This window comes from Anopheles coluzzii, chromosome 2 (assembly GCF_943734685.1).
Source record: "Anopheles coluzzii chromosome 2, AcolN3, whole genome shotgun sequence".
NCBI lineage: Eukaryota > Metazoa > Arthropoda > Insecta > Diptera > Culicidae > Anopheles > Anopheles coluzzii.
In genome coordinates, this window is record NC_064670.1 from 33,534,234 (window position 1) to 33,561,622 (window position 27,389).

The 27,389-nt window shown below is 44.5% G+C and overlaps 1 protein-coding gene across 2 annotated transcripts in view; it reads right to left on the reverse strand.

Annotated features, from left to right (window-relative positions):
- LOC120951380 (cuticlin-4) overlaps positions 1-27,389 on the reverse strand; it is a 44,985-nt gene that overhangs the window by 15,485 nt on the left and 2,111 nt on the right. The window contains exon 1 of one of the 2 annotated variants that reach the window (XM_040370061.2): positions 365-745. The exons of the other annotated variant lie outside the window; for it this stretch is intronic. The gene's annotated coding sequence lies outside the window, so the exon portion shown is untranslated. Of the gene's footprint in view, positions 1-364; positions 746-27,389 lie in introns of those variants that run through there. 2 annotated transcript variants of the gene reach the window in all.

Below are 27,389 nucleotides of genomic sequence, written 5' to 3' on the forward strand. Positions count from 1 at the left end.
ATGCGCGAACTAGCTGTTGTTTGCCGTTTCTTGCCCGCGGTCCGAATAAAAATATGTAATAAAATTCCGAAAAGCAGCGCTCGACGCCCCGTGCTGCAACTGTTGTGGAAAAACGGTGTGAGAGTTATATCTGGGTCACTGGGAGAATGTAGTGTATTTTCACTACTACCTCACCACATGCGTTCACGATCGATCGTGATTTCTTATGGTGCTTTAAACGGCTGCCAACCGAGGCCCCGCATTAGTACGAGCGTCTTAAACGGGATTAACGTCAACGGATCGAGCCTAACAATCGCTTCATCGCTTAACTCAACCTTCAAGGCGGAGGGACTGTATGCCACAGTTGCGGGGATCTTCAACTTACACTTTAACATGTAAAAGCACAGGCTCGCTGGTTTGGTGTGGACATTCGCAACCACTGCGTTGATGCGCTGCTACACGGCACACACTAGCCTCGGGCACAATCAAGCACAAACACCTCCAATGCCCCTGCCCCACACGCACCGGTACACAAATGCACACGCACAAAACCCGTACGACCTGTCCACCAAGCGGTAGCACTAAACTAGCACTCCAAACTCAGCAACTGGACCCGATCTCTGTTTCCCTGGATGGACGCCGACGTGATTCCGGACGTCGGTCTCGCGGACTGTGGTACCACCCGTGCTGTTGCTCCGTTTGCGACCGTCGCGTTTCGAAAGTAGCGCTCAACTGAACGCTGGCCGACCGGTGCGCACCGTGCCGAGCGCTTTGCCGCATGCGCTGAGTGCCCGTTACGCCGGCCTGCCCGGGGCTCCCACTTGCTTGCTTTCCAATTTTCCTTCCCTCTGTCTCGCTCTCGTTCGTCGTCGTCGTCGTCGTCGAGACGAGACTTTCTTTTCTCTCCCCCCTTGACTGCTAGTACTACAACCGCCCGTTCCACCGAGCAACGCACGCGCAGCAAAGCTGTCTGTGGAAAGCTGTGTGCTCGCCGTGCGGCCTTCACTCATCCGTTTTGCGTGCAGCTTCTTTCTCTGCTGGTTGGTGGTGGTGTTGCCGGTGGAGAGCAAAAAAGTAACAACGGGAAGAGAGAAAGGTGCAGCAATATCCCCGTTGCTCCCGCTTTATCTTGCAGCGTTAAACTGGGAGGGGAAGGTTCGCAAGCGATGCTGCTGAGGGTGAGCTGTTGTGAGCGGTACTGGGCAGTGAGGGCAACTTTCTCGAAACTCGATCGAGCAGGCTAAGAAGCGGGTGGGGGTTGAGATGTATCGTTTGGCGAGGGGGGGGGGATCGAGGGGATCGCCCCCAGCACACTCAAACCCTGCCGGGTGATCTCACTTTCATTTTCGTTGCGTGAGTGACCGTGTTGGTGGTGCTCTTTTCTTTTCCTTTTTGCACCATTGGTGCTCCGCCGCAAAGTAACTCCCGTCGCAAGGGAGGGGGAGATCGAGGGGATGGTATCGAATTCCAGAAAACTCCCCAAAAGCCACCTCCTCCACCTTCAGCAAAATGGTCGGGGGAAGGTTGTCGCTCTTTTTTTATAGACAGTTTTCTTTTATTAACTGACGAGACTCTCAAATCAACGTGGCGAAGATGATGATGATGATGATCGTGATGATGTTTGCGCACTGATAAATCATTCAAACGAGAAAGTTGTGCGTTCGGTCGGATCTACGGCCGATGCTGCGCCCAGGGTGTTTGGCCTAGGAATTTCAAATGGTTTCGCAAATAGATTTGCAGTGAATTGTGTATTCCGCACGAAGGTACAACGCTTTGGCGGAAGAAATTGAGAGCATTTTTGTCAACGACAACCTTCAATCAGGATGTACCAACGTGTGCGCATCCGGGATCAGGGATCAACACCAAGCAGACTGGGGGTTTTCTGACGTAGTAAGACTTTCTTTTTCTTACCTTCACTGTCGCAGTCAGGTTCGTCGCTTCTGTCCTTGAACGACATGTTTAACTTTCCGTCACTTTTGTGTCCTATAAACTGTTTTTTTTGTTGGTTTTTTTGCACACGCTCCCCAACAGGTCAACCGACAAGCGTAGGCCGGTATGGCTTGCATAATTTCACCACGCCTGCATCCGGATACCGTCTAGTGAGCCGGATGTGGGTTATTTGGCGCCTGGATGCATGTTTACGACCTGCACGTCACTTGTTTGCCTGTTGTTCGACTGTACAAAGCTCGACCAACCATGGACTGTTTGGATGTAGCGTGCGTTCATTGAACAACGTTTTACCACAATGATCACAACCGGGGCAAAGAAGATCGTGGCGCCGTGGCGTTTGCTTTTAATTTCTTCCCTTCCCTCTTGCACTCTTTCTCTCTCTCTCTCTCTTCCTTGTGGCCCTCCCTTTTGGGGCGCTCTGGTTACACGCTTTGGAAAAATCCCTTCACGTGATCGATTACAAGACCGACCACGACCTACTTCCCTTTCCGCAAAAATGCTGTCGATCGCTCGGCAAGGATGGGCCTAGCGGGGCAGTGGCGAAGCTTTGCGTCACTTCCATTACGTGATTATCCGGGGGCGGACGAGCGGTTGGGGATCGATGTGAAGATCCGTTTTGGCTTCCTGTGACTCATCGAAACGTCCTGCTCTTTTGGGGGGTGAAATTGCTCAATAGATGTAATGGAATTATGATGGTTCGCCGTGCATGATTTCATCGCCGGGCACTTCACGCTCTCGAAGTTTCTGAACGGCACGGACGCACCACCGAGCAAGCGCTTGCCCATTATTCGGAGAAAGCTTGCACGGTGGATGGTTGTAACATTTTGCTCGCACGTACCGTAAAAGGTTAGTGAAATAAATTACTAACGCAGGTAGATGCACAGTTTTAGTGATGATTAGACACTTTTTGTTTTCTTCTCTCGTGCTCCTTGCGACGGCTTTCCCTCGGCCGTTTGGGGCTGAGTTGCGTTGAATTGGCTTTTGCTCGAAACAGATCGCACCATTTCCAGCAAACCCCCTGTAACCCATATCATATGATGGATAACCCTTTTGTCCCTTTGATCCTTGCTTTCGCGACCCCGTGTGCATCACTTTCCCTTACGGGTCCCGGTCCCGCCGTGTTTTTATCGTCGATTTCGTCTGCTGATGGTGGCCCGTGCAATCGAGACACCGGTCAACGGCACTTGCACCTTTTCGGTAAAGGCACCGAAGCACACACACCGCAAACATCAACAAGACCACCGGCCTGCGAATGTGGGTCACAGGCGGGCGGCCTGCTGCAAGATAAAAGAACCGATCCGAACCCGACTGAGGGGAGGGGATCCGGGGATCGGGGTAATTATTTCAGCGCCGATCATTACGTATCGTACGCGGTGCGGCGCCCCTTTCGTCGCTTGCTGCCTGGGTTCGATCTTCCGCAGTTTGGTTTGGATCCGGGCAGTGTTCCGAAGCGTTTTTTTGTGGTTGCTGTTATTGCGGCGGAGTGCGTAATTATTGTTGTTTCGTGCACCTTATCAACGGTGTGGTTATTAAATGGTGGAAACAAAATTTTTACTACAACAAAAAACTGTGTATTCGAAGATGAGAGCTCGCTGGGGTGGAAGGAAGTAACAAGGTGGACAATAATTGGATCTGGTGCCTTGGATGGCTTTTTTTTTCTTCTCTCTTTTCTGGTTTGTCGCTGTCGCGATCTGGGTGGATTCAGGGATGTGTAATTTCCCAATTACAAATTGAAACAAAGTGAGAAACGTACAGATGGTTTTGTTTTATTTTTATAAAAATGAATAATTACACTAGGATTGGTTTTGTATTTGATACTTGGACATACGTTGCACTACCAAAATTCATATGTGTCATACAGCAAAGCAGAACAATTATAAGTGATTGATTTTCACGACTTTAAATTCCATCACGTCTTTCATTCAGGTTGTGAGCGCGAATTGGATACTTTGCTCAGACTTCAATGATTGTAAACAAATAAAAAATGACCACACCAAGCCGAAAAAAGCCCATGCCCTTTTAAATTTTAAAACAGCATAAACGAAAAAACCAAGCTGACCAAAGCGCAACAAAGCAACGCCCCGGGTCGGCACCCCAACAACAGCTCGTGGTTATTTGTCAGCATTAATTTAACCCAATAGCATCCCCGCGAACGACGGAAGTGAAGGCAGCCAAAAATTAAACCTGTCATTTAATTATCGACGTTTAGCGGCGATGTTGATGCCGATGGTTCCCTTTTTTTCTGCTTACTCTCGTCTGTCCTGGAGACACTCTGCGTATGGGCCGCAAAAATGGACCACACCACCAACCTTGAAACGGGACAAGCCCACAGCGCAACCGGACGAGTTGCTTCTGATCGAGCGCGATCGAGATCGCTTCTCTGGCAGGGGTTTGCCTGCTAATGATGATTGTTCATAATGCAACCGCAAGCCTCTCGTGCACCAGAGCGCATTCCAAAACGCTGGGAGGGATCCGTTTGTTTGCGTATGTTTGCCCCGTGCTTCACCGTTGCATTTGGGTGTTGGGACAACTCGTATGCGAGAGCTCTTTCTTTCCCGCCCGTTTCGGTTTCTGCGATACTTTCCCCGGTGATTCTTTCTGTCAAAATCACCAGACTCGGCAAGAAATGTGCGATTTTGGGGGGTAACAAAAAAGTGAAACTGGCTTGTTTTTATTTTCCCATTTGCAGTGCGAAAGTATTTACGGATTTCTTGTTCGATCATAAAATTGTACCATATTGCAAGCACCAGTTTGCGATACGGCACAGATCGGAAGAGATCAAGCGCATTCTGAGCGCGGGGTTCCGCAGTACGCAACAGTACAATATATACGGATGTTGTGCGTTGTGAGCCAGAAATATTGCTGGAACCACCAATCACTGTTTTTTATTGAGCCACGCTGCGCTCAGCGAACACGATTTCGAAAGGAAATTGTTTAACGAAATATTTACGCCAGGACGGCATCAATATTGACTTTCTTTGTCGAAAAGGTGCGATGTGATAATGCGAATATAATAATAGCCTTTATTCCCCGTTGCTATTAGAGCACACAGAACCGGGAATCGTTTACAAAAAGAAGTAACAATCATAAAAGAAAACCACATCCCCAATAACAACACCTTTGGAAGAAATGTTACCTTTAACCATTCTGGCGATGAACAGTCGGCTTTACTCGGAAGCATAAACATAGCCAAAGCAAAGGGGGGAAACGACACAAACCGATGCATGTCACAGATGGGTCGTTCAATAAATAAGCTTTATTTTGTGCTGTCAGAGTTTTCATCGCAGAAGAAAGCGGTGCTCGACTTTCCTTTGCTTTGGTGGAACTACACTTTATACAGCGAATGGTACCGAAAAAAACCAGCAACGATACCATAACAAACGTGTTTGTTTGCAGGTAAAAGACAGGCTGTACTAAATTTCAGTTCCGCCTTCGAAATGTCGATCGTCCATTTAAGTATCGTATTAACGCTCCAAAACGGAAGGCAAAGAAAAGATTGATTTTTTTAGCGAAATTATATTTACAATCAAGCTCCACGCCATCGGAACGGCTCATACTGAATATATAGAAAACACATAAACAACTTAGCAGGTAAGAAACCACCAAACGTTACATTTTTGGTCTCCCATTTCCTCACTGTTGCATAAAGGAGCATCATCTAATGATTCCAGCAAATTGAACAAATTTCTCACGTATCTGACAAATCTCTCATGTCATATCCATATACACCAACGATCGGACCCTTCATCAGCAGTGCGCCGTAGCAGGTGGGCCCAGTATGTGCACCCGTGGAGATAAAACCACCCGCAAGGAATCGATCAACACACCATTAACCGTCGCTTCCTCCATCGAGAATCGATCGACCCCAGGCACACGTTCCTTCACACAGACACACACACGCAATCGATACCGGTAGGGTTTCGGAACCCTTTTCTCGAGTGATTGATTTATTGTGCTCACCCACGGTTACGGTATGCGCAAGCGCATCCCAATGCACGCTGGCGCATGACGATGCGCTTCGAGTTTCCGTCCCACCGTCCCACCGGGTTTAAGGAAGCTGAACAACGCTGAATAAGAAAGACTGACGAGTTTGATTTCTTTTTACTCTTCACCGCTCAACTGGTTGCTTTGATGTGGTGAGCCAAAACGGGGCGTTGCCGTGCCGAAAAGGATACAAACAACTTCAATGCGCGGTGTATGTCAAACAAGCGACGAACCCTCCTTGCCTTGTTACTCTCTGCACAGAAATCAGAGTATTCTTCGCCGCTTCCCGCGTGCTTTTTCACTCATTTCCTTTTGTTTTGATATTTTTTTTCTCTACTTAGTGGCCGTCTTCAATGAGTTCAGCTGATCAGGGAAGAATGGAATTTAAATCAATTTATGCACGTTCCCGCGTGCTTCCTTTTAGTGGCATGAAAATCGATACTCTGTTCTCAGCGATGCCATCCGATTAGATCAGGCGTGTTTACAATCTCTTGTCCCTTTTTCGTCTACCCGAGATGCGGGAGCCACAGGTATGGTGTGTAATTAAAAATGTATTAAAAGGATTCACTTTCGTTCCCGCATTAACCAACGCGGCGGCCATCCTGCGGCAGGGCAGCGTGACTGTTTAATGTGTATGGTAGAAAAATAAGGTACAGGAACATTGCGGGCATGCTGTTAAAAGAAAACGTTTCGTTTACGCTCAATTTCACGCTTCATCAAATGGGTAGACTCGTTGCCCTTGCGCAACTGTCCTGATGATTAGAATAAAAAATATAAAGGATCCGCTTTGTATACAGCACGGTCGATCAATACCGATGCTGATTGGTGGTATTTATGTACGCTCTCTGTGTACCACCCAAGTAGGACACTACACAGTATTGTGATTATTCAGAAGCATGGCAGTACACATTTGCTCAACCTGCATCCTGCAAGGACGATGATGCGTAAAATATTTCTTTCACCCCGCGTACGCTAATGTGTTTGGGGCGGCATCAATCAAGTTTCCTTTTTCGACCGACCAAGCACTGAAACTAATGAAGGTTAGCCGACGCAGTGGAGTGCGTTTCTTTTGCTCGCTACATTACTGCACCGAACAAATGACAAATAGAAGCAGTCAAATTTAAATTAAAAAAAAACAAAGCTTCCCCAAAAAAGGGCAACTCGTTAAAACGGGCATTAGAGTATGGTGATGGTCCAACAAAATTTGAAGCAAGGAAAATGCTTCATCGTACGCTCCATCATAGCCATGAAATCGGTCTGAGTGACTTGAGGAACTCAAGTAAAGTTGAAGCGAAACAAAAAGAGGTAAAACATATAAAAAGTGAAATGCTTACCGTCAATTCAAACGCCGGACGGGCTAACGTGAAAGGCATTTAAATTGTGTCTTTATCCATACTTCACCACTGACGGTACCAACACACAAAAAGAGAGGATCTTTATTCTAACGCTTTTTGCCATGCATGAAGTGGGAACCGTATGGTTTGGTTCTTTTTTTTTTTATTTTTAATGGAACGACCTTTAATGCACTTTCTTGTGCAAACGTCACGGTGACGACTCCGCGGGAATCTTTTGCATGTCCAGCTTCAAAGACAACCGAAGCTCACCAAAGGCAGTGAAAGAAAAATAACAAAACACACATCAAAACCTGTTCCGAAAACTTGACCCACTGATAATGGGATACCTGGGATGGCTTGGCAAGGGGTTATCTTTTACACTCTCTTTTTCTCCCTGGCCTGTGTCGGGCCACCATATTTGCGTTTCGTTAATTTCGTTGTGTTTGCGAGCCATTCGCTTCGATGCTCGTGTGATGGTGAGCGGCTGCGATAAACCATAGGGAAAGAGAGAGAGACAAAAAGTTTTATGTACATATGACACCCATTCAGGCCGTGCGCAGATCGCGTAGATCGCATACCCGCGATCTTGATGACGGCACAGTGCCGAGACAGTGCAAAGGAAGGGGACACACCGACCGCACAACAGTTGGGTGAAATTGTAAACAACCATCAGTGGGTAAGCGTGATGAAGGGTGCGGACGTGGCCGTGGCACATCGTCTTAAGCCGAAACCGTTAGCGTCGGCACGTACGAGGACCAGCGCTCACCCACCAGTACGAGACGTTTCGAATCGAGATTTGTTTGTGATTTGTCTTTCTTTCTTCCGCATGAAAGTGTGCTGCTGGGTACGAGGTGGCGTCAACGGAAGCATGACCAGGAAATTGATGCTTTATAGCAAGCTTAAGTGAGCAAATTTACAATCGCCACCGCGTTACAAGGCGAATCAACGCGGCAAAACTGTACGATGTGCATGGAGGAACACATAATGCAACAACTCTGCACCGAGTTTAAAATAAGATCATTTACAAACAATTAGAAAATATATTTTCAAACATTGTTCGAGAAAAGTAATGTTGCTCGTGCACTTAAAATAAATGAAAAAGCTACATATCATGATTTGTGGATAATCAGCCACTATCAAGCATGCACAGCAATGTTCCTGCTTCCCGCCATTCCTCCAAATGAGCATGAAAAATTACCCCACCAACAAATCATCTCGATTGAGCATTGAGCGAGAAAAAAAACAACACTTTTGCTATCGTACCACAAACATAGCATCATAACCCAGAAACATCGTTCTCAGCCAATGACACACCATCCGCAACCATCGCTCTTTGCTCTTGAAGGTGATAAATTACGGTGCCGTGCTGAACCACCAAATGAATAGAAAACTATGTGTTTCCCAAAACATGCCACATCACGCATTACCGCTCGAGCGGGGCACGAAGTGCTTTCATTCCACTTGTCCGGGCGAACAATTGTGCTGCACCCACAAACCATCACCGAAAGTGTCCATCGCTGCCCCAATCCCCGGGGGCAATTAGAATGAAAGCCACTTGCTTTCCGGCCAGAATATTGCTGCTTTGCAGCGAATCGTCATCCCACTTTAAAGCTCACAGGCAACCACTCGCGCAAGGTGTTGTAATGGCCCTTCGGCTGGCGGCTAATGCGCGAGACATTTATCACGCCCGTACGTACCGTGTCACGCTTTCGTCGGTGGAAGTTAAAAGATGGTTGCCGTTTAAAATCGGGCCATGGTCACTGTGCTTTGACCGCAGGGAGGGCGAGATAGTGCAGAGAGAGAGAGAGAGTGCCAGTTGTGCTAAGGTATGATCCCGAATTGATCGAGTGGCGCGTTTGGGACTGCTCTCGCGCCCCGTTGATTGACAAAACAACAAGAGCTCTTCTGTTCCTAGCTGCCTTCTGTGAGCGGTTCCATTCGCCCTTTGATACCGGCTGCATGTTAATTAAATTCATCTTTTCACGCTGGAACATAGCATTCCAAGAAAAGCGTAATCCATTTGTGGTCCATCCATTCGGTAGGAAATGTTCTGCACCTTTAATCTCCCTTGCCGCCAGTCATCCAGGCGCATAAAAAGGGGATCAATGCACCCGATCGACAATTTATGCATTCCCGACGCGTACGCGTTCGATTGTGAGCGTGGTCAACGACCCACTTGGCCTGCGTAGCACCAGTTTCTCGCTGCTGTCGCTTGTGGCAAAACCTGCTTGCATTCCGCTGGGTGCGTGTGGTTGCATTTCCGTGTCCGTGCCAAACCTTGGCACTGCAAATCCAGCATCCAATCGATTCCGCTTCCGCTGCACCATTTCTTGCCCCCCCCCCCCCCCCCCTTGGTGCTCTCCCACTGGATGTTCCCAATCACCTAACGCGATCGGAGAAACGAAAGTCGGGGCACACGTTGCCCGTTTACCACCAGTGCGGTGAAAAACTTTCAGTTTTTATTGACCTTTTACTGCGTTCGGGCGTACCGAGCAATCGAGTGCCGATGATAACACGCCTGCAAATATCGAACTGCGATAAATGGCAATGGGAAACGCACTTAAAATGAGTCCGACCAAATGAGAAGAAGAAAAAACAATCACATACACACACACGCATTCGCATAATAACTGAAAATGACCAAACGGTTTAAGCATGGTGAACTGCAGGGAAAGTGAATGATAGCTACAACCTGCTTCAGAAAAAACGTATTTCAGTTTTTAAAAACACTGTTCGCACGATTAGTGCCAAAACAAAATCGCAAAGGTTAGCGTTTGCGATCGTGATTGCAAACGCGGGATTTGCCGCGCACACGGTTTCGCACGATCAACTTTGCGCTGATGAGCTTCGTTACAATCTAGCAAGCCAAACGCAGCCATTAATCCATTAGAAAGTGTGCGATTTAGATTTTTGTTTTAAAAGGCTTAGTTAACCATGGTTTGCAGCATTGCAGCTCTGGTAGGGGTGGTCGGAAAATGTGCTCATCATTTCCACCATGCACAACCTCCTGCACAACAAGAGAGTGAGGAAAAATATGCTAATAGTGGTTCGCTGTTTGGGGTCAAAAGCGTTAATGAACGGCGAAGTGTTTTGTTCATTTAGCAATTGCTAAGCAGCTTCATCAACCCGCATGCGGTGCTGCCAAATCAAGGTACATCAAAAGAAATGCATGATGTGTATGCAAAAGAAAGTAGGCAACAAACCTGATGAATTTAAATTTTAAAACAGTTTTTAATATATCACAATCCAGAGGATGGTAAATGCTTCAAAAACTACCGCAATTAAGACAGCTAGTGTGATTCATGCGCTCCTGTCTGCAGTTGAGTAGGCCATACCTGAAACGAAAAAGAATTCGAATATAAGCATCTCGAAGCTCGACAGCTCGGTGTGATATCGTCCCAGAATCATTATCGTCCCTTTAAACTGTATACGTTTCTTTGATTGTACCATCAAATACCAACAACTCGTCTAGCACCATCGATGGATATTTCTTAGAATGCTCTTCCAGTAGCTCTTAACACATCTCACGCTGTCCGTAACGCACCAAACTCGTCATGAGGATCTGCTTTTCATAGCATAGCGTACATTCTAATCTTGCCTTTGAGATTACAATGCTGTGCCAACCATGTCACAAACTTTAAAATTCCGTGACGAAACTTAGAATCGATTTTCTCAACCACAATTGACCGCAGAACCTTTCTAAAAGGGAAGAATATCGGTCAAAGCAAAGCAGAATGAATGGTAGGCGAACAAACGCGTCCTGCGTCTCACTGCGTCAATCAATTATTTGTAATTTTGTTTGTCCAAATAGAAAAGCTGGAGAAGTTGCAACTCGATGTTTTCTTCCCTCGCATGATGCATTCCAACCACTTTCCGGGTGTTTTGTGCCTCTTCTTAGGTGTCTTAGCTTCCAGCCAATCGTTGCAATGATTGACATTTCCGAAACGACCTCCGGACTGATGCATTGCTTTTTGTCTATTTCCTCCATTGAGTGCATTGCAAAGGGGATTGATAATTGAGAGAAGCACAGGAAGGATGATTACAAAGCGGTAAAAAAAGCTAGCCCATCCGAAATCACTCAAATTGTTACTTTCTTGTGTCTTTAAACAAGTGTAAATTAAAATAAATACTTTTTTCTGCCATTCACAACAATCTACGTTTGTTTCACGACCTTTATACAATTTTCTTAAACGTTTTGTAATAACTTTATAATAGCTTTAGATCATAATTCCATTTTCCATCTAGAGACACTTCACCAATCAAAGTGATATGCTCGTTATGTTTAATAAATCAACAATTTGTCACAGCTGGTAGAAATCCTGTTAAAAATTATATTCGTCTGCTCTCTTTTTGCCTCTTCTACGCCAACGGGCGACTTATTAAAACACATTTTTTACCATGTTTTATTCATGTCACGCGTCTTTCAGCCATGGGATGATGAATCAATTCATTAGTTTTGTTCGAGATCATAAAAAAAACAAGTCTTAAGCATCCAACTCCCCCAAAGAAAGCTACCGCCTTTCAACCGATGTCATTGACGTCCGATTCAGTTGTCTGTTCCTTATGAGAGAAACTGCGAAACTTGTGCCACGGCCTTCGCACCCATTAACGAAGATCGCTCAAACGGAAGCAGCTTTCGATGGTACTGTTATTTTTTCCTCCCTGCTTAGTGTGCTTTGTTTATGGGGAGAGAAAAAAAACAACTCAACAAAAACTACCACATAAACTAAACGCACAAAAACACACACACGCAACACTTGCTCACACATGAAGCCCATGCTCAGGACGCTCCACTACCGGTAACCACCGGGTGTGTAAATCTCTTTCTCTTTATACCATCAAACGATCATCCAACTCATCCAATTCACGCAACATATCGGCGCGCATCCAAATTAGGCTTTTCTTTTTCGGCACCACACAATTGCGCATGGTCGAGGGCAAAAGAAAACAGACGGCTGGCTGGCAGCCCGCGTACCAAACTGCCTGAAGCCACGTGGATTTTCACTTTCATTTTGCGCACGAGGCTGGCGCGACGGGGCGTGTTCGATGCTGCGATGATTAGAAGACGCGGAGAGTAGAAGATGAAAGTTAATGTGCCTTGTTTGGGAAAGGCAGGTAGCGGAGACTGTGCGTTTTTTTTTCTCCACTACGGTTACAGTTTGAGCATGAGTTTTTATTTTGTGCTGCTTTTTGTTCCAACTCTCGTTTGCTTTTTAGTTAGCCATTATTTTTGGAAGCGTTCCGCGCCTTTGCAACCATTGAAATCGTTCGTTCATTGACTCCGCCATCGATTGGAGTCGTTTCGTATTTCTTTTTTTTTTGTTTACTTTTCTTTTCAATGCATCAACCTCACTGATGCTGGGCTTTTGTTTTGGGGAAATTTTTGTTGCATTTTCATTGCACGTCATTATCAGTGAAACGCGTTTTCGTTGGTTTAAAAGGAAAAGATGATAACCGATTAGATGGAAATGGATGCTACATTTGGGGTACAATCGGTACGTTGATAATTTGGTTTTTTTCAACGGATTTTGTAATTGTCGGCCATTTTGCTTTCGATCAAAAGCTCCTTTCCTCTAGAAATAGTTTGAAACAAACGAGCTCCCATGCCTAACATGATTCATTATAAGTAACCAAGAATAGAAGTATTTATGCAGCGAGGCGTGTACCAGCAGCATACTTCAAAAACAGCATGCGACAGCACGAAATGACTCCCCGGAAGGATTTGCCCTCCGAAACAGCATTCCATTTTCGAGCAGTTCATTAGTGGTACGGTTTGTGTCGTGCACGGTACACGGTGAACAGTAGGACAAACCGGAAAACGGAAACACACCGTTCGGTGTAGGTTGATTGATTGATCCTAGATGCGAAACGTCGGGATAAGGAACGTCGAGAACGGACCAGCCAAGCCTAAGTCTCTCTCCGTCCGCCAAAAAGTGATAGTAGTAACTTCAGCGGCCTCGGTGGCGTCTAGAGAGTGAAACTTTTCCCACTTTTGTCCCGCGTAGGTCCCGCAGCACGAACGGGTTTGCCCAGATGCATTCCATCTTGCCACGGGACCGCTCGTCGACCGCACATTTCTTAGCGTGGTCCACCTTCTCGTTAAGCCGCTGCGTTAACCGCTGGCATTTAAAGGAAAACATGATCTCAAGGTGATACACAACCCCGGCGCACGCTAATGCCGACTAATTCGGTTAATTTTTATCCCCATCTTGCTGCTCCCTCGGGGGGTTGTAGAGAATGGCGCTGTTGGGTTTACGTTGCTTTCTTCACTCACACTTTTGTTTCACATTTCGGTACCTCAAATCTCGTGGGACGATTTCCGTAGCGCCATTCGGACGAGCGAAACTGGAGCAGGACTCAGTGGGAGCGGCGAGCCTGCTGTGAAAATTGGAACTTTCTAAACCGATCCAGCTCAGCTACACTCCGATCGGGACGTGACGAAAGCGATGCTTATCCCAAATGAACTTACTTAAATATACATTGATTTCGTTTTCAGGATATTTATCGATGCTATTATCTTTCGTCAAAAGTTTGCAATCAAAAAACGGCGCATGCTGCATAATAAATACCAAATTTATTTATTTGCGTAAGATGGTAAGCTGGCATGCTACACGGTCACGCAATGCATAACTGTTTGGCACAAAATCTAATTCTGCTATGGTCTGGCGCACGTGATGCAACCGCAACGCAGTGCTGCGTATTACACAAATTTGAAACGCGCGCCCTGTGACCCGAAAAATCCACCTGACAGTTTCATCCATTTGCGCAACTCTAACCACTTGCGCGTAAAACAATAGCGAAAGCAAACAAGACGACACAAACCACGATGAATCAAACACAAATACGGATGCGCTACGCTGACAGCAAACAATGTGTGTTTGTCACCGCGGCACCACACGCGATCGCAACGGGTGGCGGCACCAAGCGCGTGCGCAGTGGACGATCAATTTGGTTCGCTTCTGTACGATCGAATTTTGGATTGCATAAATTTTATGGAAACTCTACACCAGCACCAGCTAGGTTCGACACCTTTTGGTGTGATAAATGGGACCACGTTAGTAGGCCCAACGCTGCAACACTGCGGGTGACAACCATGGGCCATTCACCTATTGTTCAACGCGGGTGTTGAGTAGGTTGCCACCCGGTACGCTTCCTGTCCCGCACAATTTGTGACTACCTTTAGGCATAGGGAGAGGGTAATCGATGCCTGCAGCGTGCGACGATATTTAGCGAAAGTGGTTCATCGCTTGGTGGCGACACCAAATTCACTTTCATTCTGCAATAAAGCCATTCTGATAGTGGCAGGCAAGTTTGTGTTATCTTTAAGCACTTTGTAGCTTCTAGTATATTGTTTTAGGAGGTTTTACTTTAGGAGGCAATTTATCATAAAACAAATGTATATGTCTTAGAGAAAGACGATTTTGAACAACTTTTTAAAATATTGTTTATAAACATACGCAACACCTTCTGCTTCGTGTTATTTTTCGTGTAGAAACGATAATGATGATTTGTTTTCTCCTTGTTTTTGATACACAATGGAACAAGAAAACAATTAACCAGCCTCGAACCTTTTACGGTGACAGCAGAAAAGGGCAATAGAAATGCAATTTCCTTTGCCTTTTTATCACACGCAGCAATTCATCAAACAATTGTCAATGGTCGCATTGGTAATGGTACAGCAATAACAACAAAAGAAGAGTTAATCCGTATCCATAGAAATGATAAATCATCGTGCCGACTTTGGAAATCGATGTTTCTTTCTCTTTGAATCAGATTTTTTCTTCTTATGTTATGTATTACCACCGCTCGTTGGTGGGTTAGTAATAGCGGGGGCAGAGAAAAATGCTACCCATTTCACCTGATCTACGCCGCGTGTATTGGTGCGGAAGACACGGAAAGCGATCACGGTGAAGGTGCAAGGCGGATGATAAGGTAAGCGGGGCAAGGTTTCGTCCACGTTCCACCACTCGGAACTAGGAAGTTTCCTACCTATCTGGTTCACCTAGTTTCTTCGCATGAACGATCCGGTAGCATGCGAGTCAAACACACACACACAGAGCCGGTCGTTCCATGGGCTGTGTCCATTCGTACCACTGAGCCATTCGAACCGTGGATATTGATAGGATAAAACTGTGTTTTTTTGCTCCCTTTGCACTTTACGGCTGTCGCAGTGGGTTAGTTTTTCCTAGTGCTACACGCTAATAGGACCGGGCTAGTTGATATGATGCATGTCCATTCGCAGCCGTATCTCGTTATCACGCCTTCTGGGCGACTCTCATGGTTTCTACTCATCCACCAAAAGGTGTGGAAAGATGTGGTTGAAAGTATAAAAAAATGCTCTTTTCCAATAAGATTGAGGTTTTTCCCTAGGGATCAATAGTAACGTAAGGAGTTTGTTTAATCTTTCATCTTTTCAAAAACAAAATACATTCGTTACGTTGCGTGCAATTTGCAAACAAGAGGCGTAAACCGTGTCAGATTTAATCAATCAAAAGACAGCAATGCTTAACAAGCGATGAACCTTTGTTTAATTGGAAGTTAAAAGTGCTGCTTTTTTTTGGTTGGCAACCTTGCTCAAACCTCTCTAAACTCTCACTTTATTTCAACTCGCTGCTTAGGCGCAAGCTTTACCATTTCTACGTTGTAGCATTTTTCCACCGTTTTGTCACAGTACAGAAGGCCCCCCTCCCCTGTTTACGTTCGCTCGTTTTCAATTGGTAATTGGGTGGCCGCACTGCTCGCCGTGCTAATTAAATTAGGTCCCGTGAAAAGTTTCACATATATTATTGATGCGCTCCAAAAGCCGGCCAGAAACGCCAGCCACCGGTGGCAAACAGCGATCGGTGATCTGTGGCAAAAGGTGGCGCCCAGCCACTCGTGGTCGCTGTTGTGCTGCGAGAAAGTTGGGAGAAGAAAGCGTCGATAAACCGGGTGCGCAATTAGTGCGCGGCGTGTTCGTTCGCTCGTTTGAGCGATTTACGATAGGGGGCGCTCTCTTGCCACATACACACACACGCACACACGAACGCGATGCGTGCGGAAACGATCCAGCGGAAAAGTGACGGAAATGGGATGGGAAAGGTTTGGGTTTTGGTGATTGAATTTCAATGCCATGTGCTATGCTCCATCGACGGCAGTAATGATGAGGCTGGCACGATGGCTATCGGTGTGAGAGCCGTGCTGTGAGCGAAAAGCTACCAAGCTGCCACCTTCCTCCCCGATGCCGCTGATTAGGCGAGTGCAGTGCAGAAAAATATCAATAACACATGTGGCGGGGTAGAAATGTTGACCCGTACGCCCGTTTAAAGTGCAGCTCAAAGAGGGTGCGTGTTGCCGATCGGTACGATCAGTCATTACCATCTCGAAGTGTACAATAGCGGGGATGGCTTGACGGGGAAGAAAAGAAGAAGAAGAAAAAACCCGATAGTCCCGCTGACGCCATGACAAGTGTATCCAGCCCACTTAAATGAGAGATTCCTCAACCCACTCGATCGGGGAGAAAGAAATCGCTTTTTGACACATTGGATTATGTTTGCCCATTAGAGGCCCGGCGTATGCCCAAATGCATTCACCCGACCTTCGACATCATCATCATCATCGTTTGAAGCTGGCCAACAGACGCCAGCGCTCGAGATAGTTGGCTCGAACGATCAATTTTCAGCGTTCAGCCAGTAACAGCAACAAAAATCTGCTGTCCACCAAACACGCTTCGCGCTCACTTTCTTTCCGCCACGAGCTGCCACAAACCCATTACGGCTAAGTACCCACGGTCCACGGGGAGCACCAGGGTGGACACCCGCCAGCCCCGCTTGGCTTCAAGTTGACTCGTGACTCGGCAAAACTACCCACAGTGAGGCAACGGCCCCGTGTCCCTGTTCTGTCACTTCTAACACGAAAGCTACAACAAACAGCTGCTGCACCTCGGTGTTTTGGTACGTTGTTTTTTCTCGGTGAGTTGAGTTTCGTGCTCTCTCGCTCGTTCGCTTGCAATGAATGGCACATGGTCTCGTGCCTGCTTAGTCCTCTCGCTCTGGGATGATGGACCGGGCTATAGGGACCCGCTGGCACACTGACGTGTACCTTCCCGGTGGGGACCTGTTTGCCCGAACCAACAGCACAGCGAATGGCAATGCGCAAAAGAGAAAACGCTTTTCCAGTCCGACGGTTCAATGAACCGAGAAAGAGAACGTGACTTCAATTCCGGGAGTTTACTATGCGCTATCTGGAAGTGCTGGAATCCGGACGGCTTGTGAGCCATACAGACGGGAACCGGTATAATTTGTTGGCGAGGTTTTGTCATCTATTGATAATTGGAGAATGTCTTTGATTTTTAAAGAATTGCTACAATGTAGCCGCCATCTTACTTGCATTCTAAACGGTATTATCGATCAGTGTAAGAAGGCTGAATGATGGTCGTTTAACAAGCGAATGCTTTTGAGTCTGAAGCTAGATTTATGCAAGCTTATTGCTACATTTTGTGTATTTGAGTACCATAAACTAAAAAACACTCTTCTTTTTCACAGTTCAAGTTGATCGTGGTTTGATCTTTACAAAATCTCGACATCTTTCTTCTGAGTTGTAGTTGAATGAAGATCTCTCTTGAACTCCGAAATCTCGATCTTACTTTTCATTGAACAAAAGCCTTTTAAAAACTATCGATAAAAGCTGTCAATATATCAAGTGTGTTCCATTGGAACCAGTATTAGAACCGACCCCAACCTACCCGAACATCTAAGCTGACAAAACAAAACGTCCCCTTTGTTCGCGGTCATGGACGCACTCTAACAGCTGAAAGCAAGCCGACGTTTATCAATCCCCATACTTGTCATCCCAAGATCAATTCTCTCCTTACCCTTGCCCCTTCTTTATTCCAACTGGCAGCCATCAGAATGGCTTTCCCAAAAAGTGAGAGTTAATAAAATAATTGCCAGATTAAGCGGGTGTGAAACTGATACGCGGCATTCTAATGAAGATATTCGTTCCGATGCGTGCCCGGTCGTGATTTGCTTTTCTGATTCCACTTTATGGCTCCCTGTCACATTCCATTCGGGTGTACGGAAGGGCACCGAAGCGTTCGTTTACGTTAAACATCCAACTACCGAATGCGAGAGAATGATATCAGACAACAGATAGGACCACAATGGACGGCTTCAAAAACGGTTCGAACCCTTCCAAAAGCATCTAGCTTTGTTGCATAGAATCGGGATTTGTTTCTCTTGTTTCTCTTGAAAATGGTCAATAATTTGTTGCATACTGTTTTAATCTTCTTTCCTAATCCATTTTAGGCAATGCTACTAAAATGAATAAATTGCGTTTAGTTGTACAATCTTGTGTGGAATTTCATTTCAAATCTTATCGCTCATCAACCGGTCAATGCTCCAGCATTAGCGACCCGCCGTAGGATGATAGCTCGTTCTCCGTCGCGGATGTGACTGACCTTTCTTAACACAAAATACAAACCCTTCCGTACACTCACTGCCCTAGTAAATCCTCATACTTTCAACACCTCGACCCAAACGAAGGTGAAAAATTACCCAATTCGAATGAGAAATGAGAAGCAATTTCAAGGCACGATTGCTTTATTGCATTGGCCTTCAGAGGATAAACCTTCTTTGACGATCACAAATCGCCGTTGTTTGCGGTTCGAGAGATGGAGTAAACTAAGCACAATAACTCCCAAACGCCCTTGCTCTGTTTCAAGGGTTTCTTTTTTTGTACTCTTTCTGTTCTATCGCACCATCCCCTGTGGAACGCAGCGATAGATATAGTTTTGAGAGCACCGTCAGATGAACAAATTGGTAAATAGGATAGTAAGTTACTCGGTAATGCGCTTTAATCACATACTTCACCTTGAACCTGAGAGATTAACGTCCATGGAATGGGATTTGGTATCTCGAGATTGGTCTCCGGCTCGGGGAAAGCTGAGCGAAGAAGCGTTGTAATTATGCGAGAGTTTATTAGTTTCTCCAAGCGGCACTGTTAATGATAGACTTCAATCGTTCATTGTACCGCTGAGAAATGCGCTGAGCTTCAACCTTATATCGTGTTCTAGTAGAACGCGATGAGTGGTTTTGTTTAAAGTTGAAACAAAATCATTGGTGTTTCAAAATGTTATTATTTAAAATATGTTAAATGACAATGCATAAAAATATTGCATTCAATTAATTTCTATAAAGACAACTGCCGCCGACAAATGACGGGTTAAGAAATAATTTCATACATTCTCTATCATTAATTTGTTCTGATATCAGTGCTCTTTAATTTATCATTAATTCCACACCCTGCAGAAGCTCTGACCCTGGCAGGGAACCTGCCTAATTTAATCCCAGTGCGATAAGAAACGTTCTACCGTATCTTGAGAAAAAATGAATTTCTTCTGCTGGGAAAAGTAAACAACTTTCGTTTTCTACACCCATCTGTCTCTCACCATGGGACCAGATGCTTTTAGTGACCGCTGGCATATCAGGGTGCTGCTCCCTGTTGCTTCCCACTGGACTGGGAGAAGTGATGCTGTTCTAACTCTAATTTGTTGCGTTTTACCCTTCAGCTCCATTCCATTGCATCTGGTAGGCCAAATCAAACGGCCTCTCTCTCGATTGATTGATTTACGATTGTGTTCCGTTTTCGATCTCTGAGTTGAAGGGCCTTCGGAAAGCAATCAAAAGTGGCTCCCACCCTCCGTGCATTTAATCGAGCTCACCGCTCTTTTGGGTCTGATTTTATTCTGATTGATCAGTTGCTAGCGTGCATTTCAGCAACAGAGTGGCAAGAAGATAAGATTTCAAACAAATTCTTCCAACGTTATCTAATCGATCTAGTAACGAATGACGTTTGGCTTCGGTCCTGGTTTATCAATTTGAGCTATTACAGTGAAGAACAAAGCCTCCTGCTACGATTCGATTCCAGCCGTCTGAGATTTATGACTCCTACAAAGAAGCTCCCACCAATTACCTCAACCAGAATGTGCACTCCCGTTTGTGGTCCAGCAGTTTTGTTTTACCACGCGCTCTCCACTGCAATCCCACCGTCTTCTTCAGTTTATTACCTAGAACGAGTAAAAAGAAAATACCAATCAGAATGATGTACAAGGCAGGGAAAGTAAGCAGTTACGCTTTCGCTTTCATTCGAGTAGTTCAGCGAAAGAGGGGACAGTAAATGAGCGGAATCGAGTTTTGGTTTTTACGATCCACAGTACGGCATTGTTTTTTATGGCTCTACCCCAATAGTCAAATATTATGCTAAACGTAAGCTGAAAACATGCTAGCTGGGACTATTTGGGTGTGCAATAAAACCATTCAATACTTGAATTTTCATGGCACGATTTTATTGGCTTTGATATGGAATCAAACATAACAAGCATTCGCTGCCGGTAAGATGATTTCTACTGAGAGATGCTCATGTGACGTTGCTATTTACAACTATATTATGCAGAGACTAGTTTCAATCGGTTTGGTTAGTGTGAATAATCGAAATAGCTGTCAACTTTCGTTTTCATTGAATTTATTTTTGGCTTGTAGTGTCTTCTTTCCCCCCACTTCTATGCAGCCCGATGGTATTTAGTCATCCATTAGTCTTGCCAATCAAATTGTTGTAAATTGATGAGTAATGTTCACACTAGGCGGGAAGGATGTGGTAAGCAAAGGAAATGACGTTCTCCATTCTCAAGCGATTTAAATTCATACCACTTTAGCGGAGCATTTGTACCAAGGGTGTCAAGTACAGGGAGTGAACTTTCACTGCCAAACGAAGCAGGTGAACAGGAACACGAACGCTCCTACGCTTTCAAATCGATCGTCCAACACAAGCAAACTGGATCATCTCACCGCACTCGATTGAGTGGAAAATTATATCAATATCCTCGGTGAGGATCACGCAGTCATCACTCCACTCTAATGGTCGCCCGTCACGCGCTCCCTCATGGGGCGAACGTTCGGCACATTCGCTGTCACACGGATGAGGCTGCGCATTTTCCGAAACGCGAAACGCTTTCTCCGCACGTGTCACGACCAGCGTTCGATTAGGCGCCTACAACACCGTCTCGCTATGTTTCTGCTTCTTTTTTTCTACGAGTGGTGTGACAATTTGTTTCGTCACCTGATTTAAGTATCCATCGAAAAAGTGGCACGAAGTACACAAGCAAAAGTGACATCACAATGGTGTTCTTTATATCCGAAAGAAACCGGGGGATAGAAACACGTACAACAAAGCGGCTCTCTTTTAACCGCAAAATCCAAAGACATCGTTGAAAAGGACAACCTGATCATTGTACAAAACCGAATAATCGAAAGATTTCAATGCTAGCGACGAACCTTGCCTTGCCGCAGTCATGTATACCCCAAAAAATGATCGCACATGGCTCTAATAACTGGTTTCGATTTGAACGAAAGTAAAAATTGCTAAACACTGAGATCATTGCCGCGCGTTGGCAGCTTTCGATCCTTAATGGCTGATGTGGCTGGTGCGTCTCGCTGAGCAGCAGGATCATTTACAGCATTTTGTGAAAGCTGTGATAATTGTTATTCGAAAACAAAATTTCATTTCAAGTCGTTAGCAAAATTGACCATTTGTAGTCGGTAAGAAGCTTGGTAGATTATCATATGAAAGAGCTGGTGTAATTTGTCCGCTGAAAGTGAATTTTCGATCGATTTCGTTGAGATGAAACACGATCATTACAAATATTTTTTTTTCTTTCTTTTTTTACTTTCTCCAATATTTTCGATTTGCTAGCATTAAATTTCATATGTTGAAGCAAGTAATCAACACCAACGTATGATGCAGTATCGTTGGAATGATAAATACTCGGACAGTAGCAAATCTATGAACCAAATTATGTTTGTGTGTTTCCCCTCATAGACGAACAAAAGGCGGCGCAAAACAATCGATTGATTAATTTGTTCTTTCGAACCGTGCGTCCCGGCAGATTGTTGCCCGGTTGCTTCGGAAGGTATTGAAAATGGAGCAATTTGTAAACGTGCTACCGGTACGCCGGATGGGAAGTGAGCAATTATAGGCAATCGGCTATGAATTGAATTGTAACGAAGATTAATGTTTGTACCACCCAAGAGAATAGTAAAGAAAATGAATCTGTTGTTGGCCTGTTTACCCGTAACACATTCTTAAAGTCTTAAAAATATCATGATTTGTTTCAAATAGCTTTAAGTTTTATCTAATAGAAACTAACACATGAAGCTATGGAAAAGAAAAACAAAACCTTATCCATACTATCTGTTTATGGTTACTACACCGCACAAACAAATCACCAACTGGTAAATCACTCTGCTGCAATGTGTTATCACCCTCCAAACCATCGGCGCCAAGCATCAAAAGTAATGGACTTCACGGAAAACCCATCCAAAAACGGTACCCGCACACAATTCAGGGCGCTTTCTCACTATCATCAGTGATCGCGCTGTTTCGGCTCTGAATGCACCGCGGATCGCGTCTGCTATTAGCCAGTTAGTCGATTGAATTGCCGATTCAACGAATGTGTGCGTTAGTTCCACCACGTGCACACGCTCAAGTGCAGTTATATAAAGCATCATGAGAGTATAGGACCGGTGGTCCGGCCACTAATCTGCAGGGTTTGCTGTGGCAAACCATTACTGTTGGGTTAATTAAGTTTAATAAATAGAGGGTAGAGCACCATCGAAAAAAAAAACCAGGCAAGCAAAAGCCATTAGAGTGAACAGCTTAAGGCAACGGCCCACAGACGATAAACGTTACGGAGCAGAGTGTCGGATGATACTACTGACCCGGTTTACCAATCGTGAAGTCTGTAATAGAACATTCCAAAATTAAACAATTGATTTTATAAACAGTTGTTTATCCGTCAACTGAGGCATGTTTTCACATCAAATGGCAATTTATTTGGATGCATGAATAACATAAAATAACCATCAATAAACTGTTAAATGAGTTGTTTTATTATTATTATGTTTTGTGTTAAGTAAAGAGAACAAGAATCATTCATTTTAGGAATTATTCAATTATCATTGTCATTATCATTTATCAGGAATTATCATTGTATTTTAGGAATTTATTACATTAAAAAAAATCTATATACTTCTGCTATTTTCTTTATAAAAAAACTTCTCAACTTGCTGTACTACAAGTCTAACCGAATAAGTGAGTTTATTATCCACTCCCCTGACCAAAAACCTTCAATTATTCACTTTGAGCATATGAATTTTTCCCTACGTTTCTACGAGCCCTCACTCTACACTGTCGACCCTACCATCGTGAACAATGATTTCTTTTTGTGTGCCTCGTTCACTTTTAAACCGCCCCCATACGACACGATCTGCTCTGGTTGCAAAAAAGTGCAATACAGTACAATCGTACACTCGGATTGTCTGCTTCATCCCTGCACGGGGTACGGTCGTGCCGGGTAAAGTGAAAGTTATTTTGCATTCCCCTCAATGCTCCACATTGCCCGCCCAGCACACAGCTTCCCGTCGGCCTACGGTCGACTTCGTTTAGCTTCGTTCCTGCAACCCTCTCCCTCTCTCTCTCTCTCTCGCTGCAGTAACGGAACAAAACTCAGTGCCCAGTGCTGGTTATTAGTAGGCGGAGGGAAAAGAAAACTCTCCGAACCGGAACTTGCCAGTTAAGGCAACAGAAACAGAATCAAAAACACCAGCACATGGATGTTTATTAAAGGAACACGAATCATGCATCAAGCGATCGATGGCGTCACTCGGCCAGATGGAAGTGTTTGGTGCTTCCTCACGCGGCATTTTGTGACTAAGTTGCAACTGGAGTCGACGTGCGGAAACATCAACCTTCAGCAGCAACAATTACAACAATATCGTGGGTGCTAAGTATTTCACTTTCTCCCGTACGGAAGCCCATACACAGACGTTCCGGTAGTACTACTCCATGTAGCACGATGAATGTCAAACGTTCGACCGGTGTTTGCAGAGAATTATTAGCCGACCAAGCAAGCAAATATGATCGTTTCTTTTTGACGCTTTTCAAGGGCCAATCGTTGCTTACGATCGCCATCAACGTCTAGCCCCAGCGTCGACCTTTCCGGTGGATATGTTGCAATTTTATTACAGCCTGTTCCTCGGATTTTCTTGTTCGCTTCAAACCACAAACTATTCCTGCTGGTGTGCCTGGTAGCGAGTACACCGTGTACCAGAAAGCGAAAGTACCATAAAAATACACCCCACAACCGAACCGGATGCATGCCATGGGTGATGGATCTACAGCAGTTGCCAGAACACGAAACGAATCTCGAAACCGTGCGGTGGAAACCCGAGAAGAGCGTGTGAGGTCGGTTTGCTCTCGCCCCTTCTTTCTTTTACTTTGCTTCTTTCGTTGGGGTTCGTTGCTTAACTGCTAGAATACAGTTTCACTTTCCACCCGGCCGGGGAGCCGTGTTTGGCTATGCTGAGTTGTGGCTGTGGCTGTGTAGGTGTGCAACTGGTAGTACTTTTCTTTGCCGTTTTATTTTTGCGTTTCGTCTCGTTTACGGGGTCCCGGATTTCCTTTCTTTGCCGTTTCATCGTTCCTCCAGACCGACGTAATATTTGGTTGCGTTTTCTTTCTCGCTTGTTGGTTTTCTGAGGTCTAGCAAAGGGTTTCTGCTTTGCTGCAGAAGAACAGTAGTGGTGAGAACTACCAGTGGTTGTAAAACATGGAACGAGTAGCCTTGAAGGTAAGGGAAAAGTGAAAGCTTCGCACCACAAACGATTGACATGGTAAGAACATAAAGATAACGTTGGTACAGAAATAGCTTCGGCGAGGCAAATGTTGGCTGTGATACTAAAGTTTTTAAAACTGCAGTATCTAGCTTAAATAGTGTATATCAATCCTATCATTGCATTTGCCCCAACGCAAAAGGCCCTCATCGTTGACTGCCACTCAAAGCAAGTGGGGTAGTTTCTTGTCTTATTTTGCTTTCTTTTTTCTCACCACCTGACCGTAACACTGCCATTCATTTGGAAACGAAGCGGAAGATAAGAATTTATTAGAGTGCATCAGCCTTCCGGGCACTGTTAGCACGTTGCGTACGGGAAAGTCAAGGCACGTCAATGTTTAGCCCTTGGGGTCTATAAGTATCGAACAATTTTCCAACCAACGGTAAGAATTGATTGAAACAATCGAATCAAACCATGCCACCATGAACCGAATTCCGTCCACGATCGCGTTTCCTATTAACACGTAGGTGTGGAAATTAACCCCTCTGTTGTACTGTTGGTCAACGTTGAGTTTTCTTTTTTTTTTTGGTAGCTACATTTTTAACCCATTTCCTTCATTCTCGGGCACGAATATCGAAAGGTCACGAGAAAGGTTTCGTTTCGACGCGAAGGGAATTGTTACATGGTACGGTAAAGGAACGAATCAACACCAATATGGCTGAATGCTGTTTTGTTAATAATACCAGAAATGGAAGTGAATCAACATTGAACTCACAACCAACAAATGAACCACAAAATCGGTAACCATTTGGATGAGCAAAAGAACAAAAAACCAGTTTTACCAAAAAGTTTCAATGAAGATTCGAACTCCATCGCAGCAGCTCAATTACTATGTGTACTCTGCCAGAAGTAAACAAAGCTATAAGTTTTAATTACAAATGCCAATCGCTAAATATTGAGATTGTTGTAAACATTGGCAAAAAAATTTATTAAAAAAGGGGGTTGCAAACTCATTATTACGAACGATTAAAAATGAAATGCGCCTATAGGTCTTCGATTCATTAAATTTTACGAGCTGAAAACCATTTGGTTTGGACGCGCACAGTAAAAAGATGAAATAAATGATGTAAAAGAAATTGTGAACAGTGGGTAATGTGGAGAGTGTTTATCAAGGTTAGTTTGTGCGTAATGAAAACGTTTTAACCATTTCTTTTACAGATAGTGTGGAATAAAATGAAATTGTTATCTACCTATAGTGTGTACCACACCCCAAGAGTCATTTTAAATCGCGATAAATTGAACACATTTTATAAAATAGTTTGGTGAGCCATGATATTGAGTTTGATCTTCCACTTCCTCAAACCTTTCCAACAAGAAAATCATTATGAATGAAATTTTATCTTCAACAATACTTGAACATTGGAGAAAACAGTGTCATATTCATCATCCATCATGCACCGTTGGCACATGGGAACGAACGAGTGTTGTCAAGGTACCCTTGTTGAAAATGTTAAACAGAGACGAGGAAAAAAATCAATCTCAATGCCATAAACGATCATAATTCATTAGCATAGATTTTCTTTCCCTCCTATCCCCACAAATAATATATTTTTGTGTTGTTTTTCCTCCGCTCAAATGGACCAGCAAGCACCAATTGCAAATGCTTCTGTTTCCGTAAATCAAATACACTACAAAAGACTTCAATGCCGTTGATCGACTTTCAAGTGACGAACCTGCGGGCGGAAGATAAATGACCATCAACCGGTGGTTCCCTGTTTCTGATCCGTTATATTTTCCCTCGCTGTGGTATTCAGTCACGATGTGGTAGGATAGGGTTTCCAAATGAAATTGACACTGCTTAATCGTTTGACCAGGCTAAGGGCCACCTAAATCTATGTATCCAGCAACCTTCGAAGATTGTAAAAACTAGGCCAAAGGTGAAGGTATTTGTTGATCGTATTGGTTCCGCATGTTATGCAGTTGTTGTTTTCGTTTTTCTTGTAAATACATGACAATGCTGCCATACCTCGTAGTTGTAGGATTTCTGTAAGCGAAACCCTATTTTGTTTTTTGACATCGCATACCACTATTCCAACCCGTTTGAAAACCATTCAAAACACTATTAATCATCGAAAAGGGTTGTACTTGATATAATCCAATCCGATCTTTACAAACATTTCTCTTCAGCTATAGTATGAGGACCGCCAGTATTGTGTGAATTGAATGTAGTCCCTTTGCTTTCTTAATCATACGCTTCGTATTAAATATATCGCAACAGACGGCATGACATCACCAGGAACAGAAAATTATGATTGCAAAAGAAACTCTATATCAAAACCAAGGCAAACATAGCGCCTTTTTAATGGATTTAATTAGCACCCCTTTGCTGCCTCATTGGGCAAATTATTTATTTCACTTTCTTTTTACTTGTTTTTTTTTTTGCAATTCCATCCGCTATCATTCATTTGTCATTAAAATCAGAACCACAATCAGCTGA